Source organism: Lactuca saligna, chromosome 8 (assembly GCF_052625555.1).
Source record: "Lactuca saligna cultivar CGN05327 chromosome 8, ASM5262555v1, whole genome shotgun sequence".
Classification (NCBI taxonomy): domain Eukaryota; kingdom Viridiplantae; phylum Streptophyta; class Magnoliopsida; order Asterales; family Asteraceae; genus Lactuca; species Lactuca saligna.
Window position 1 is genome coordinate 263,812,122 of NC_136424.1, and position 18,252 is coordinate 263,830,373.

Sequence of the window (18,252 nt, forward strand, 5' to 3'; positions counted from 1 at the left end):
ATTACCCTAAACTGTTTTGGGACTTGAAAACTTGTTTTAGATGGTGTAATGTCTTTGCTAATTTATTTACAACAACTAGTTATCAAAATTACAAAGTTTTAAGTGTAATTTTGATTTATGAAAGTGTTCATATTCATGTTCTTGTTCTTATGATGTTTAGATGATCATAGCAATTATTTGTAACCTATGTGGTAGATTAATTCTTGATCATAATGTGTTTTAATGGAGTCCATAATTTGTCCTCAAGTTATGGAAAACCAAAAGTCACTTGAATTAAAACCATTAAAAGAACACAAGAGTTAGAAAAATGAAGAGTCTTCATTTTTATTACTCTATTAAACTCATAAGTTACAAGAAATGAAAAGTTTTGAAAGTTTACAAAACTTGCCCTCATGTTTTGGAACAAGTAAAGTCATGTTAAAACTTTAGTTCCAACCCTTAGAATTTTAAAAGTTAAAATTCAACCCTTATACTTATATTATTATAATTTAATATATATATATATATATATATATATATATATATATATATATATATATATATATATATATATATATATATATATATATGTATAAGAACAAAGTCGTCTTACCGCTAGTACGCCTCATTCATGAAGCCGGTCTATAAGGTGGGTATAAGGTTGTTGCCTATAAAATGGCAACTTAATGCGTGTCCACTCTCACCCACCGCTTGCTTGACTGGTGGAGGGTCGTTAGTTGAACGGGTAAGACAAGGACTTACAAATTCTCATTAAAAGTATGATGAATATTATAAAGTAACTAAATGTTTTTATTAAATTCTCAATCTTAGTTACTTTAGGAAAAATGTGAATAAGGTGCTAATCCATGAAATTACACTTTACACTTTGTTTAAGTCGTTGGTGGAGCGTGTGTGGTTAACCGGCACACTAACTTGGACTTAACAAGGTAGGTAAAGGGTGACTTAAGGTTTATTATAGTATCGATGGAGCGTGTGTGGTTTATCGGCACATCGATTGAGTGATAAACTTTAAGGGTACCGAGTGATTTGCATGGTTACTTCACACCTCGTTTTGTGATCCTCGGTATCCCAGTCACAAAACTTGGAGGGCACACTCGAGATTGAAACATGCCTTTGAAAAGTTCATTGAATCTCAAAGAATCTAGGAATTTCTAAGAGCCAATCAAAAACCTAATATTTAATATTTCGGTTTTCGTGGTGGAAATTGGTGAATCGTCATTCACCTACCTTTCAAATATGTTATAGCTTGGATTACGGCATACCTCTTCTAAGTTATAATATATTGTGATTGGATCCTAGCCTTAATATTACATTTGGGTGTTTTATTAAGGACTCTCTTAATATCTAAACTAATCTTGTCCTCTTCCTTCAGATGTCTTCAAACAATGCTGCTTCTGGCTCTAATCCTAATGGATCCTTTACCCTTGTGAACTTGTGTGGGAAAGTCACTTTTGATGGATCCAACTTCAATGAGTGGATCAGAAACATCAGGATGATTACCTGCTACGAGGATAAAGAATATGTCCTTGACAAGGAGCTTAAGGAGATTGATGAGACCACTGCAACTCCCTAGGAGATCGATGATTTTCAGGCACATGAAAGGGATGCTACGAAAGTGGCATGCATCATGATGGCCACTATGACAGCAAAACTCCAAAAGTCCTATGAGGATTTCTACCCTTATGAAATGCACCAAGATTTGATGGAAAGATACCATCAAAGTGCACGACAAGAGAGGTATGAAATCATCTGCTGCATGATAACAACCATGATGAAGGACGGGGAATCCGTCACGAGCCACATGCAGAAAATGAAAAGGTATGTGGATCGATTGCTGAAGCTTAATGTGAACTTCCTTGAGGAGCTTGCAATAGATATCATTTTGCGCTCCTTACCATCGTGCTACGATCAATTCCGCATGACAGATCACATGAATAAGGAAGAAGTCACACTCAGCAAACTTCAGGGACTTCTCAAGACCGCTGAAACAGGTCTTAAGGGGAAGTCGGTTGTTAACACTCCTACTCCAAACTCCACTCCGGTTTTGGCAATCAGGAAAAGTCGAGGGAAGAAGAGAAAAAGTTCTTCGAAGGGTACCAAGGCTCAGACCCTTGATGGCTCTTCTTCAAGTGGAACCAAGAAAGGTTTCATCACTCCTTCTTCTGACCCAAAAGAGGTTGAATGGTTCTATTGCCATGAAAAATCACATTAGAAGCGGAACTGCCCAAAATACCAGCAAGATGTGAAGGATGGGAACGTTAAACCCAACCATGCAGGTATTTACACTATCATTTCTAATAACTCACCCCATTCTAAATCTTGGGTCCTTGATACCGGTTATGGTATTCACATTTGTTGTGAATTGCAGGGACTAAGAAGAAGTGAGAATGTGGAGCAAGGAAGAATAAACTTTATCATGGGGAATAGGAAAGTTACACCTGTCACCAAGATTGGATTTTATACTTTATCACTAAGTAGTTGGTTAAATTTAGATTTGAATAAATGTTGTTATTCGCCAGAAATGGCAAGAAACATTATTTCCTTTCATGCATTGTACAAACAAGGTTTCACCTTTTCATTTGATAATGAAGTTGGTTCGATTAATTCTTTCTTTAATAATGTTCTTTATTTTAAAGCATTACCTTGTGATGGTGTGTATGAAGTTGTATCTATTGTAGATAACTTAGGAAATAATGTTTTGTGTATTGATTTTCCTAATAATAATAACTTGGATAAAGCATCATTATGGCATTGTCGTCTTGAACATATAAGCAAGAAATGCATAGGCCAGCTCCAAAAGGATGGAGTCTTGGAGTATTTGACCTAAAGTCAGATGATAGTTGCGAATCATGCTTACTTGGAAAAATGACAAAGTCACCCTTCACAGCCTCGTGTGAGAGGGGTGAAGATTTGTTGGACCTTGTACACACGGATGTGTGTAGACCATTCAAACATGTCACAAGGGATGCTAATCGTTATTATTTGACTTTTACTGATGATTACAGTAGATATGGATATGTCTACTTAATCAAGCATAAGTCAGAGACTTTCGAAAGGTTTAAGGAATTTAAACAGGAAGTTGAGAATCAATTGGGCAGGAACATTAAGATGCTTCGATCCGATCAAGGTGGTGAGTATCTTAGTTCAGAGTTCCTTGACTATCTAAGGGAATGTGGGATTGCCTCACAATTGACACCTCCCAGGACACCGCAGTTGAATGGTGTGGCTGAGAGGCGTAATCGAACCTTGTTAGACATGGTTCGTTCCATGATGAGTCGAGCTTCGCTACCAATCTCATTCTGGGGGTATGCCTTAGAGACTGCCGCCCATATCCTTAATCTAGTCCCTACAAAGAAAGTTGCCAAAACTCCTCACGAGATGTGGACTAGTAAAGTACCCAAACTAGACCACATCAAGATTTGGGGTTGCGAGGCTTTCATGAGACGTGAGACTCATGATAAGATCGAACCTCGAAGCAAGAGGTGTATTTTCATCGGCTACCCACACTAATCCTTTGGTTACCTCTTCTACAGACCTAGTGATAATGTGGTCTTTGTAGCAAGAAGAGGAGTCTTTCGAGAAAGAGAGTTTATAAGCCAAGGAGACAGTGGGAGGCAAATTGATCTTGAAGAAATTCAAGAGTCAAGTGGTGAAGGAACTTCAAACACTAGCCCTCAACTTGAGGAGGAAACTCCTGTTGAGCCAATTGACGAATCGGTACCTTTGAGACGTTCCACGAGAGTTATAAGTGCACCTGAGCATTACTATGGTTTCCATATTACTGCAGAAGGTGAGACACTTATTAGTGACGGGACACTAGTAGGTCAAGATAACCCTAACAGCTACGAGGAAGCCATGGCAGGCCCCGAGTCTGCTAAATGGAAAGAGGCTATGGATAGCGAGATACAATCCATGTATGACAATCAAGTTTGGAACTTGGTTGAGAATGTACCAGGTCGTAAGACAGTAGGGTGCAAATGGATCTTCAAGAAGAAACCTGACATGGATGGTAATGTACACACTTATAAGGCTCGACTGGTTGCAAAGGGCTTCTCTCAAATTCCTGGAGTGGATTATGATGAGACATTTTCTGCAGTAGCCAAGATTAAGTCTATTAGGGTTATGTTAGCCATAGCTGCATTTCATGACTATGAAATTTGGCAAATGGATGTCAAAACTGCTTTCCTTAATGGAAAGTTGGCTGAAGATGTTTACATGAGTCAGGCAGAAGGTTTTGTCAGCAACGAGTACCCTAATAGAGTGTGTAATCTTGAGAAATCCATTTATGGATTAAAGCAAGCTCCTCGCAGATGGAATCTTTGCTTTGATGAAAAGGTCAAGGAATTTGGCTTTTCTAAGAGTGAAGATGACTCTTGTGTGTATGTCAAGGCTAGTGGGAGTATAGTTAGCTTTTTGGTATTGTAACGCCTGTGTTTTCGGGCTTGCCATTTTTAGCAATATAATGGTCTAGGTTAACCTTTGTAACCCGTTTTGAAATAATAAGATTGTATTATTTGAGTATTATGTGTTTTGTGCTTAATTGCTTAATTATGTGGTTTGATTAATTAAGAATAAAAATAAGCGTCAAAATTTAAGTGTAAAATAAACTTGATATCTTTAGATAATGTTGTAGTAGTTGAAACAAGGTTTCCGAAGATATAAAGAATGCTGAAATCCGAGTTATAACGAGGAAGTTATGACCTGTCGAAGTTTCGCGACAGAACCGGCAACGCTGAATAACGTAAAAAGTGAAATTTACGTTAAAGCGATTTTTAGCCTTAGTGATCTAAACGAGAATCAAAGATCTCGTTGTTAGTATCAAAGCGATAAAAAGTTAGGCGAGAACGGACGTCGGACGAAGAAGTTATGAATTTATAACGAAATTTTCTGTCCCGGCCTATTAAAAAAAAAATAATAAAAATAAAGTCAAAATTAGCCGACGGAGTCTAAATGAAACTTGTAGAGCGTAGTCTCACCTTTCCGTGGATATAAAGAACGTCGAAAACGGAGCTTGTATGCACAAGTTACGCAAGTTTGAAGTTTGCTTAATAGCGTACGCCCCGCGTAAGTTGGGGTACGCCCAACGTATTCGTGAACCGCCTCAGCTACGCATGCACTGATGTCACTCGAACACATACGCATGCAATGAAGTTGTGTATGCCCCGCATACATGAATTACGCCCCGCGTAACTCGGGCTTCCAGCCTCTATAAAAAGGATCCGAAGGCAGCCTTAGTTCCTTTACAAATTCCATACTTCTCTCTAGTCTTTTGCCTCGTTTTGCGTGCTGTTTGTACCCCGAAGTCCCGGTAATATTCCCGAGTCCCAAAGTGAGTCCCGAGATCCCGAAGATCCCGAGAAGTGCGGTTTCCGAGCCGAAGCTCTGCCTGCGAGAAGTTCGATTTTCGTAGAGATCTTCCAGATCTGCTGTGGATTACTACTTCTGCAAGTCGTAGTGCTGTCCGATCATCTTCTGATCGAGTGAGTGTATACTACCTTTCATAAATGCAATAATAATACAAGTATGGTTCGAGGGTATTAAGTTTATTGTCTTTTATACGTGTGAGTGTGTAGTTACTTTCTTCTAACGCATAATTATGAAGTATTTTATACGAAATACGTGTTATGTGTATAGTTTTGTTGTTATGTAAGTGAATGTATATTCACTCTCTTTAATCACATAGATCTGATTTGTTTTCTATGAAATACGTGTTATGTGGGTATGCCTCATCTGTTGTGTGGAATATATATTGAATGAAAATGATATATACAGGTTTTAAACTATGTATAAAAATATATATTTTTATCAACTAATATGTGTTGGAATAGTGTCTAAGGCTGTAACTATATTCGGTTGTGCATGGTCCTTTTGGGTTGCCTTCACCATAGCAACTTGAAGGATGATTTGTTAAGAGAGAGTAAATATTATAAGAAATAATATTTAGCTATTTGATTAATATAAGTCATAAATTAATTGGTATTAATTTGGTGACTTAAAGAGATTAATTAAATAAGAGGGTATAAACTGTCAATTGTTTGATAGTTAAGCTTTAGACTGTAAATCCATTAGGGTTGACCTTGGACGGATTCTAGGAGCTTTAGGATAGCTCAAAATCGTCCATAGGGTTATCTATGGAATGGATTTGGATAGCCTTAAGAGAAGATTATCCAATTAGGGTTTAGGGTGAAACCCTTAAGGAGTCTACAAGTATAAATAGACCCTATGGGTGAGGGAATTCGACACACAACCTTAAGCAAGGATACTCTGGCCGAATTCCTCCCCTCTCCTCTCTCCTAAATCATCTTGCTTGCTATTGGTGTTTGTAAGCCATTAGAGGAGTGACAATTGTGACTCTAGAAGCTCCAAGACAAGAAGATCAACAAGGAACTCAAAGGTATGATTCTAGATCTGTTTTAATGTTGTTGTTTAATCTAATTAGCCATTAGAAGTCTTGGATTCAAAAGCATGTTTATTAGAAAGCCTAGATCCGAGCAATAGGGTTTTGCATGCGCACATAGGAAAGTTCTTATGGCTAAAACCCAACAGTGGTATCAGAGCCTAGATTGGTTTTCTACAAATTGTTGCTTGAATAACTGAAACAAACCTGCAAAATTCGATTTTTGGATTTTGAGTCACTGACTCGTCGAGTTCCAAGGTTGACTCGTCGAGTAGACCTGACTCGGCGAGTCCCTTTGTGCACTCGGCGAGTCCAAGCGTCAGGAAGGGCCAAATTCGGGATTTCTTTGTGTTTATCTTATCCAAACTTTCCATAAACTAATTAGATCAATATGAATCCGTTTTCTTGATAAATATAAGTGTTATCTTGATCTAGTTAAAGGTAATTATCAACTAATTAAATATTTAGTTTCCTTATATGATAATTAATTAATTATTTTGATTATTTTTGGTAATTATCTTCAAAGAAATCAAAGATAAATCAAATAAAGATAATTAAGATATTAATTGTTAATTGAAATTATTTGTTATTTGATCCTCCATGTTTTAAATGTTTAAAACCTACCCTATAGTTTTGAAATTTATATTTGTGATTAAAAGTTCTAATTTAGACAACTTAAATTTCAATCCCTAGATTTTAAAAGTTTAAAATACAACCCTATACTAATATGATATTAATAGTATAATATATATATGTATAACTAAATGCTAGTCTTACCGTTAGTAGGCCTCATTCACGAAGCCGATCTATAAGGTGGGTATAAGGTTGCGCCCTATAAAATGGCGCTTAATGGGTGTACACTCACACCCACCGCTCGCTTGATTGGTGGAGGGTCGTTAGCCGAACGGGTAGGATAGGGCAACCTCATCCTCTCATTAAAAGTATAATAAGAAATACGAAGTAACTAAACCTTTTTTTTTTTAAATTTCCCAATCTTAGTTACTTTAGGAAAAGTGAATTGATGCAATCTCATGAAATTACACTTTGCACCTTGCTAAGATGTTAGTGGAGCGTGTGTGGTTTACCGGCACACTAATTGGTTCTAAGCGAAGATGGCAAAGGGTGATTCATTGTTTATCATAGTTCGATGGAGCGTGTGTGGTTTACCGGCACATCGAATAGGTGATCGTAACAATGAAGGCACCATGTAAATTTGCATGGTAATTCACACCCGCTTAGTGATCCTCGGCATCCCAGTCACAAACAAGAGGGGCATATCGAGATTTAAACATGCCATTGAATAGTTCAATGAATCTCATCCGAACCTAGGAATTCTCAAAACACTTAGGACCAAAAGTTTAAGTTATGTGATGGAGAATTAGTGAATCGTCATTCACTTACCTTCAATTTATTTGCATGTTGGACTACGGCATCCCTTTTCTAGTATGTAAATGTTATTGTTGGATCCTAGCCCTAATTTTTCTTATTGGGTGATAATTAGGGATTCTTGTTCTAATCTATCTTTGTCCTTTCTATAGATGTCAAACGCAAACAACGCTGCTGCTAGTTCTTTCACGTTGATGAGCCTTTGCCAAAAGGTCACCTTCGATGGAACGAACTTTGGCGAATGGATAAGATACATTCGCACCATTGCTCGCTATGAGGATAAAGAGTATGTCCTCGATGAGAAGCTCGAGAAAATCAACCCCGAAATTGCTACTCCCGCCGAAATCACCGCCTTTGAAACTCATGAGCGAGATGCGACGAAAGTACATTGCATCATGATCGCCACCATGAACTCCGAATTCCAAAAGTCCTACGAGGACATGTATCCATACGAGATGCATCAAGACTTGTTGGAGAGGTACCACCAAAACGCGAGACAAGAGCGTTACGAGATCTTCACTAACATGATTTCCGCTAAGATGGGTCATGGAGAATCTCTTACCGTGCACTTGCAAAAGATGCAAAGGTATGTCGACCGCCTTCGCAAGTTAAATGTTGACTTCGGCGAAGACTTGGCGATCGACATGGTGCTTCACTCTTTGCCTCCAATGTATAATCAATTTAGGATGACCTACCACATGAACAAAGAGGAGGTCACTCTAAGTAAACTCCAAGGTCTCTTGAGGGTTGCTGAGAGCAATTTCAAGGACAAGTCTGTTGCACCAACTCTCAATCCGTCTGCTGCTCCTGTCTTGGCTATTGGTCAAGGGAAGGGAAAGAAGAGGAAAGCTTCTTCAAATAACTATCGAAAGGTGAAAGCCCGAGATGGTTCCTCTTCTAGTGGGACCAAAGTTGATCCCTCTAAGCCCTGCTCTAACCCGAAGGAGGCAGAGTGCCACCACTGCCACAAGATAGGACATTAGAAGCGAAGCTGCCCGGACTACCTGCAAGCCATCAAGGAAGGAAAGATCAAGCCATCTTTCGCAGGTATATATGCAATCAAATCTAACGATTCTAATCATGCTATTTCTTGGGTTCTTGACACCGGTTGTGGTTATCACATTTGTTCTAATGTGCAGGGACTAAGAAGAAGTAGGGATGTGGAGCAAGGAAGGATCAATCTAATCATGGGGAACAGAAGATCGTCGCCTGTGACCAAGATTGGAGTGTATTCTTTAGTGCTTAAGAATAGTTTAGTTTTAGATTTGAACAATTGTTGCTATTCGCCAGAAATGGCTAGAAACATCATTTCATTTCATGGTTTATATAGACAAGGTTTTAGATTTTCTTTTAATAATGAGAATGGTTCTATTTTGGCTTATCTAAATGGTGTCTTTTACTTTGAAGCTATACCATGTAATGGAATATATGAAACTGTTATGATTGTTGATAACTTAGGAAATGATGTTTTGAATATTGATTCTTCCACTAGTATGGATAAAGCATCCTTGTGGCATTGTCGTCTTGGACATGTCAACAAGAAACGCATAGCCCAACTCCAAAAGGATGGAGTGTTGGAGTCATTCGACCTTAGGGAAGATGACACATGCGAGTCTTGTTTGCTTGGAAAGATGACTAAGTCACCCTTCACGAGCACTTGTGAAAGGGGTGAGGGACTATTAGACCTAATACATACCGATGTATGTGGACCTTTTAGATCACCCACGAAGGATGGGAACCGCTTCTATGTGACCTTTACCGATGATTATAGTAGATATGGGTATATCTATTTAATCAAGCAAAAGTCAGAAACCTTTGAAAAGTTCAAAGAGTTCAAGAATGAAGTGGAGAATCAATTGGGCAGGAAAATCAAGATGCTTCGATCCGATCGAGGAGGAGAGTACCTAAGTCTTGAATTCCACGATTATCTCAAGGAGTGTGGAATAGTTTCGCAATTGACGCCTCCTAGGACACCGCAGTTGAATGGTGTGGCAGAAAGGCGTAATCGAACCTTATTGGATATGGTTCGCTCTATGATGAGTCGTGCTTCACTACCTATCTTCTTTTGGGGGTATGCCTTAGAGACTGCCGCCCATATCCTTAACCGAGTCCCTACCAAGAAGGTTGCCAAAACACATCACGAGATGTGGACGGGGAAAGCTCCCTCGTTGGCACATATCAAGGTTTGGGGTTGCGAGGCTTTCGTAAGACGAGATACTCACGACAAGCTTGAACCTCGAAGTGAGCGATGTATTTTCATCGGCTACCCGCAAACTTCCTTTGGATATCTCTTCTATAGACCGAAAGATAATGTTATCTTTGTTGCGAGGAGAGGATTTTTCCGAGAGCGAGAACTCATAAGCCAAGGAGACAGTGGGAGGCAAATCGAACTTGAAGAGATTCAAGAATCGATAGATGAAGGAACCTCTACCGCTGGTATTCAACCTGAGGAGGAAACTCCGGTTGAACCGATTGACGAATCCTTACCTCTTAGACGTTCCGATAGAGTTAGAGTTCAACCCCAGTTTTATGGTTTTCATATTACTACCGAAGGGGACACGTATATTAGTGATGGTACACTAGTAAATCTTGATGAACCTAATAGCTATAAGGAAGCCATGGCAGGCCCAGAGTCTGCGAAATGGAAAGAGGCGATGGATAGCGAGATCTAATCCATGTACGATAACCAAGTTTGGAATTTGGTTGATTACGTGCCCGAACGTAAGACCGTAGGGTGCAAGTGGATCTTCAAGAAGAAGACCGACGTGGATGGGAACGTACACACATACAAAGCGTGATTGGTTGCGAAGGGCTTTACTCAAACTCCCGGAGTTGACTATGATGAGACCTTCTCACCAGTTGCGAAGATTAAATCTATTAGAGTGATGCTAGCGATTGCCGCATTTCATGATTATGAGATTTGGCAAATGGATGTCAAGACCGCTTTCCTTAACGGAAAGTTGGCTGAGGATGTTTACATGGCTCAGCCAGAGGGGTTTGTGGATCCGAAGCATCCGAATAGAGTGTGTAAGCTTGAGAAGTCCATTTATGGACTTAAGCAAGCGTCTCGCAGATGGAATCTTTGCTTCGATGAGAAAGTCAAAGAGTTTGGATTTGTACGAAGCGAAGACGAATCTTGTGTATATGTCAAAGCCAGTGGGAGTGTAGTAAGCTTCCTCGTTCTATATGTCGATGACATATTACTCATAGGAAACGACATCCCGACTCTGCAGGAGGTTAAGTCCTGGCTCGGGAAGTGCTTCGCTATGAAGGACCTCGGAGAGGCTTCTTACATTTTGGGAATAAGGATAGTAAGAGAAAGAAGTAAGAGACTAATTGGACTTAGTCAGAATACTTACTTCGAGAAGGTACTAAAACGTTTTAGTATGGAAAACTCAAAGAAGGGAGAACTACCGATACAAGGAAATGCCAAGTTGAGTAAGACTCAAAGTCCGAGTACCGAAGCTGAGATAGCAGAAATGAGCCGAGTACCATACGCTTCCGCAGTTGGCTCAATCATGTACGCTATGACTTGTACTCGCCCTGATGTAGCCTTCGCTTTGAGCATGGTTAGCAGATATCAAGGGAACCCTGGCAAAGAACATTGGATTGCGGTGAAGAACATCCTTAAGTACCTTCGGAGGATGAAAGAATGGTTCTTAGTCCTTGGAGGGAGTGATGACTTGAAGGTGCGAGGGTATAGTGACGCCAGCTTTCAAACCGACAGGGACAACTACCGTTCGCAGTCGGGCTGGGTCTTTACCCTAAATGGAGGAGCAGTGACATGGAAAAGTTCCAAGCAGGAAACCGTAGCTGATTCAACGTGCGAATCAGAGTACATCGCAGCGAGCGAAGCGTCGAAGGAGGCAATATGGCTAAAGAACTTCATTGGTGATCTTGGAGTTGTACCGGCCATAAAGGATCCCATGGAGATTTTATGTGATAACGAAGGTGCGGTTGCCTTGACCAAGGAACCGAGGGATCATGGTAGATCTCGACATATCGACAGAAAATATCACTTTATTAGACATCGTGTAGAAGAAGGACAACTCGTAGTGAAGAGGATATCATCAGAAGACAACCCAGCAGATCCGCTTACGAAGGGACTGAGTAGGGTTAAGCACTTGCAGCATGCTAGGAGTATTGGGCTGAAGGATGATATTAGCATAGATTAGATAGTATTAGAAACGTATAATAGATAAATGTAATTGACATTTGATGAATAAATAAAGAAGTTTTATTTATAAGTAAAGTTACTATCACATGTTAATTGTTTAACTATTGTTTCACTTTGCATGTTTTGACTTCCAGAATAATTGAGGTTATTAGGAATAATCGAATTATTCAAATGGTCCACAATCGTTCATATGTTGGGAGTAGATATGAATGAAGATTGTCATGAATTGGTGTGTAGAATGTCTAAATGGTGTTAGACATAGCAAGGGTTGCTGCAACGTTCATGAGTGCTTATGAACTGGTTTTGAGTATTGGAATAAACCCGCGCTTGCTGGAATCACCTTATGGAATACGATATAAAAGGTGATCGCGAGACGATAATATCATATGGTCTTAAAACCTAGATATATGGTTTATTATTTGTTAATTGATTGTGCATTGATAATGCGAAAACGCATCAGTAACTTGATGTTATAAAACGCATTGTTGTGTATAGTTGGTTAATGAATAAGTAAATGCATATAAGTCGAAGTTTATCTGTAAATTTTATCCTAAGAGGATAGAAGAGATATCTTGGCCACTCGATGATTTGATTTGACTTATGTGTCGGGCCCGGTCAGAACTGAATTGATGTGTTCGATTAAGTTCTATGTCAAATAAATCGAAGATCGAGAAATCTAAATGCTAGACTAACCATTCCATAGGATTGTCAGCATGATATCTAACAGAGGACTGTACGATCCCTTATCTAAAGGACAAGATTGATTAGATCAGAGTTGACAGCGTCTTTGAGAGCTACGATTGCAAACCGTATTATACTTGTATAGTTACTAGACTTATCCAAGTGGGAGACTGTTGGAATAGTGTCTAAGGCTGTAACTATATTCGGTTGTGCATGGTCCTTTTGGGTTGCCTTCACCATAGCAACTTGAAGGATGATTTGTTAAGAGAGAGTAAATATTATAAGAAATAATATTTAGCTATTTGATTAATATAAGTCATAAATTAATTGGTATTAATTTGGTGACTTAAAGAGATTAATTAAATAAGAGGGTATAAACTGTCAATTGTTTGATAGTTAAGCTTTAGACTGTAAATCCATTAGGGTTGACCTTGTACGGATTCTAGGAGCTTTAGGATAGCTCAAAATCGTCCATAGGGTTATCTATGGAATGGATTTGGATAGCCTTAAGAGAAGATTATCCAATTAGGGTTTAGGGTGAAACCCTTAATGAGTCTACAAGTATAAATAGACCCTATGGGTGAGGGAATTCGACACACAACCTTAAGCAAGGATACTCTGGCCGAATTCCTCCCCTCTCCTCTCTCCTAAATCATCTTGCTTGCTATTGGTGTTTGTAAGCCATTAGAGGAGTGACAATTGTGACTCTAGAAGCTCCAAGACAAGAAGATCAACAAGGAACTCAAAGGTATGATTCTAGATCTGTTTTAATGTTGTTGTTTAATCTAATTAGCCATTAGAAGTCTTGGATTCAAAAGCATGTTTATTAGAAAGCCTAGATCCGAGCAATAGGGTTTTGCATGCGCACATAGGAAAGTTCTTATGGCTAAAACCCAACAATATGTTGGGTAGAACATGGGTAGATAGTTGGTGTGTAATAAACAGATGAGAGGCCTCGATGTTGTTGTTGTTGACCTAGTTATTCAGCGGAGTATGGATAACGACCACAGACTCCTTCTAGACAGTCTCGTGGAACGCTAGCAGGTTCATAACCTGTAGGTGTTGTGAACGATGTGTTCACCGGTGTACTCTATCCCCCTCATGGTTTCCTTTAGGATATCTATTGTTGAGGAAACCCCTTAGCAGTAATGTCCGTCCTGATGAAAATCCTAGATTAGGTCCCTTGAGATAGATGTTGTTTTAGGGACGTAAAGTGAGGATAACGGGAATGGGTAATCGGGATAGTGATTGGTTGGTGAAATTAAATATAATTTATTTATTGTGGGTTGAAAACCCTATATGCTCACAAGGATCCCAAGCCTGACCTACTCAGTTTTATTTGTATTACAGGAAGTGGCGCAAGGGCGTAAGATGGACGAACCATCAAGTTGTTTTGTTTACAAGTCTGTATATGTATATATTTGTTGAATGACTTGTAATGTTATTGTTTATGCTTAATGGTCTGTATCGGAACATGACACCCCTAGTTTGAATTATATAATGAAAATGCATCTCTTGATGAAATGCTTTGATAAATATTATTTTATCATGTTTTGTTTTGGGAACAAATTCCGAAACTCTTTCAAATCAAAAGGATTTACTCTGAATTTATTTAAAAAGCATAAATGAAAATCGGTCTTTTCTGGCCGTGATTTTGGGGATGTCACAGTTGGTATCAGAGCATTAGTTTAAGCGAACTAGGAAATTGTAGGATTTCTAAACTTAAACTTAGAATGCTAAGTGGAATTTGAGATGTGTGTCTGTTGGATTTTAGACACAAGCACTAGTTTCTTTTAGGAACGTTGCCTAAAATGCTTTTATGTGCTAAATGTTATATGTTGCCATATATGATATTACTTGTTTGGATCTACGGTTTGTTGCCAACCGGATCTGAAGGTTTATGTGTTTAGGATTCTAAGCGTATGTATACGATATTAGAACTAGCATGTAATCGTTTCGGAGTGATAAGGATGATTTGAAATCTATCATGATCGAAGATCTAAATTTCACCTTATTCGGTGTGTAGATCAAAAATGGTGAGAACAAGGAGTGGCGTTGGAAACGCGGATGAAAACAGGAATCAACCACCAGTGATTGAGCAAATACCTGTTGTAGCAGCAGCACCAGAACAGATCACCATGGCTGGAGTGCAAGCCATGATTCGGGCTATGTTAGCCGAACAAAGGGAGGAGATGCGACAAATGTTGCATAACAATAGGGATGAACCTATCATACCTATTGAGGAACCTGAATTGATTCCCAAGCAGTCGGAGGAAGGGAACAATAGTCGCATTTTGAGTCAAGTTGGGACTCAAGAAGAACGAAGGAACAATCCGGAAAGGAGAAACAACAACGATGGGCGAATATACAAGAATTTCTTGGGCGCCAAACCGCCAAGTCTTTTAGGGAGCCCAAAGCCTATTGAAATAATGGATTGGATCTCCGAAATGGAGATGGTATTTGAAAGTTGCGACTGTAGCAACAAACAAAAGATTGTATTTGCAGTCAGACACCTGAAGACCGGAGTATTAAGTTGGTGGAAGTTGTTGGCAGATACTATGCCACAAGGGAAAGCCCTGAAAATGTCATGGGAAGAGTTTTTGGAACAATTAAGGGTGCAATATTGTTCAGAGATATATCTGATTGATCTTAACAATGAGTTGCAAAACTTGAAGAAGGGGAGGATGAGCATAGACGACTATGCTATGGCATTTACTGAGAAAATGAAATTATTTCCGTACCTAGTGCCAACAGAACTCTCCAAGATTGAGAGGTTTGCTAATGGACTGCCTGGCGACTTTGGCCCGACAGTCAAGATGGCAACTACTCTGAAAACGGTTGTACGTGCAGCTAAGAATGTGGAGGCCCAGCAGAAAAAGAAGGGTCTGGAAAGGGTAGAAGTTGGCGAAAAGAGGAAGTTCGATGGAACTTCAGGGTCCAATAAGAAAAACAAGTTCTCGAAGTCTGGTTCGAGGGGAAGTGGGGGCGAAGCGAAATGGTGCGACAAATGTAAGAAGAAGCATCATGGAAAGTGTGAGGTAGTGACCACATGCTACAAGTGTGGAAAGCCAGGTCACTATGCCAATGAATGTACCCTCACTAAGAAAGTTTGTTATGGTTGTGGTGAGGAGGGACACATGTCGAGGGACTGCCCAAAGAAGAAGGAGGCAGCTAGACCCAACATTCCGCCAAAGCCAAAGGCGAGAGCATTCCAGATGACACTGGAAGCTGCTAAAGATGAAGCTGATGTCGCTTCAGGTACCTTTCTCGTAAACAAATTGCCTGCCCAAATTTTATTTGATTCTGGAGCCAACTACTCCTTTATATCGCATGAATTTGGTAGAAAACTAGCCTTGCCTGTTAATAGACTAGATAATGCTTTATTAGTCGAAGTTGCTAGTGGCAAGTTTGTACCTGTTAGCCATCGTATGAAAAACATCTTAATCGACCTTAATGGGAATAAGTTCCACGAGGAATTATTGCCTATCGAACTTAATGGTTTCGACATCGTGTTGGGAATGGATTGGCTTAGTGCCAATGATGCCGAGATATTATGCAAGAAGAAGATAGTGAAGGTAAACCCACCATGGAAGGAATCATTTATGGTGTATGGGGACAAATGGCGAGTGAATTCTGGAATCATTTCCCTAATGAAAGCCAGAAAATGTTTGACCAAAGGATGTACATCATATTTAGCATTCGTGATTGATGCTAAGAAGGAAAAGAAGGTGATGCAGAGTATTCCAGTGGTGTGTGATTATCTGGAAGTATTTCCCGAAGATCTTCCTGGATTACCACCTGATAGACAAGTAGAGTTCAGAATAGACTTGTTACCAGGAACCACGCCAATAGCAAAAGAACCTTATCGATTAGCACCGACGGAGATGAAGGAGCTGATGATGCAACTTCAGGAGTTGTTGGACAAAGGTTTCATTAGACCTAGTTCATCGCCCTGGGGAGCTCCGGTGTTATTCGTGAAGAAGAAAGATGGAAGTATGAGAATGTGCATTGATTACAGAGAGCTGAATAAGGCAACAATAAAGAATAGATATCCGTTGCCAAGGATTGATGACCTATTTGATCAATTGCAAGGTTCGAGTTATTTCTCGAAGATCGATCTTAGGTCAGGATATCATCAGCTGAAAGTAAGAGAGCAGGATATAGAGAAGACTGCGTTCAGAACTAGATATGGACACTACGAGTTCTTGGTTATGTCGTTTGGACTAACCAATGCTCCGGCAGCATTCATGGATTTAATGAATAGGGTTTGCAATCCGTTCCTTGATAAATCTGTGATAGTGTTCATAGACGACATTCTAATTTACTCGAAAGGCCAGGAGGAGCATGGCAGACACTTGCGAGAAGTGTTAGAAGTCTTGAAGAAGGAGAAGCTGTATGCTAAGTTCTCCAAATGTGATTTTTGGATTCGTGAAGTCCAATTCTTGGGTCACGTGGTCAACCAAGAAGGGATAATGGTTGATCCAGCGAAGATCGAAGCTGTGATGAAGCGGGAACAACCGAAAAGTCCCACGGAGATTCGAAGCTTTTTGGGATTAGCCGGATATTACCGAAGGTTTATCCAAGGCTTTTCTTCGATTGCTACTCCATTGACAGCTTTGACCCACAAAGGAGCTACTTATGCTTGGAGTGAGAAGCATAAAGAAGCATTCGAGAAGCTAAAGAAGAAGCTATGCGAGGCACCGATACTTTCTCTACCCGATGGAGTCGAAGACTTTGCTGTTTATAACGATGCGTCTGGGGTTGGATTGGGTTGTGTTTTGACCCAAAGAGAAAAGGTGATAGCATATGCGTCTCGACAGCTGAAAGAGCATGAAAAGAACTACCCGACTCATGATTTGGAGTTGGCAGCGGTAGTTTTCGCTCTAAAGATATGGAGGCATTACCTCTATGGCACTAAGTGCAAACTTTTCACTGATCATAAGAGTCTCCAATATCTCTTTAATCAGAAGGAATTGAATATGAGGCAACGACGCTGGTTGGAATTACTCAAGGACTACGACTGCGAGATACTTTACCACCCCGGTAAGGCTAATGTTGTTGCTGATGCTCTCAGTCGGAAAGTCAATCTTGAAAGGAAAAGGCCAAAAGCGTTGAGAATTGAAGTTGTCTCGACCATTGTGGAAAGTATAAAGAAAGCTCAAGAGGAAGCTTCTGAGAAAAATGACCGAAAGGAGGAACGTTTGGGTAAAACGTTGGTGTTTGGTACTAACGGTCATGGACTGAAGGTATTCCAAGATAGTATTTGGGTACCTAAGTCAGGAGGAATTAGAGATCTTCTGATGGAAGAAGCTCACAAGACCATGTATTCGATTCATCCCGGTAGCACTAAAATGTATAGGGACCTGAAACCCTTCTACTGGTGGCCGACGATGAAGCTCGATGTTGCAAAGTATGTGGCCGAGTGTGTGACTTGTGCAAGAGTCAAGACACAACATCAGAAACCGTATGGGAGTTTAGAACCTTTACCTGTGCCTATGGGTAAGTGGGAAGACATTGCTATGGATTTTGTCACTAAACTACCCAGAACAAAGAATGGTCACGACATGATTTGGGTGGTCGTTGATCGATTCACTAAGAGTGCGCATTTCAT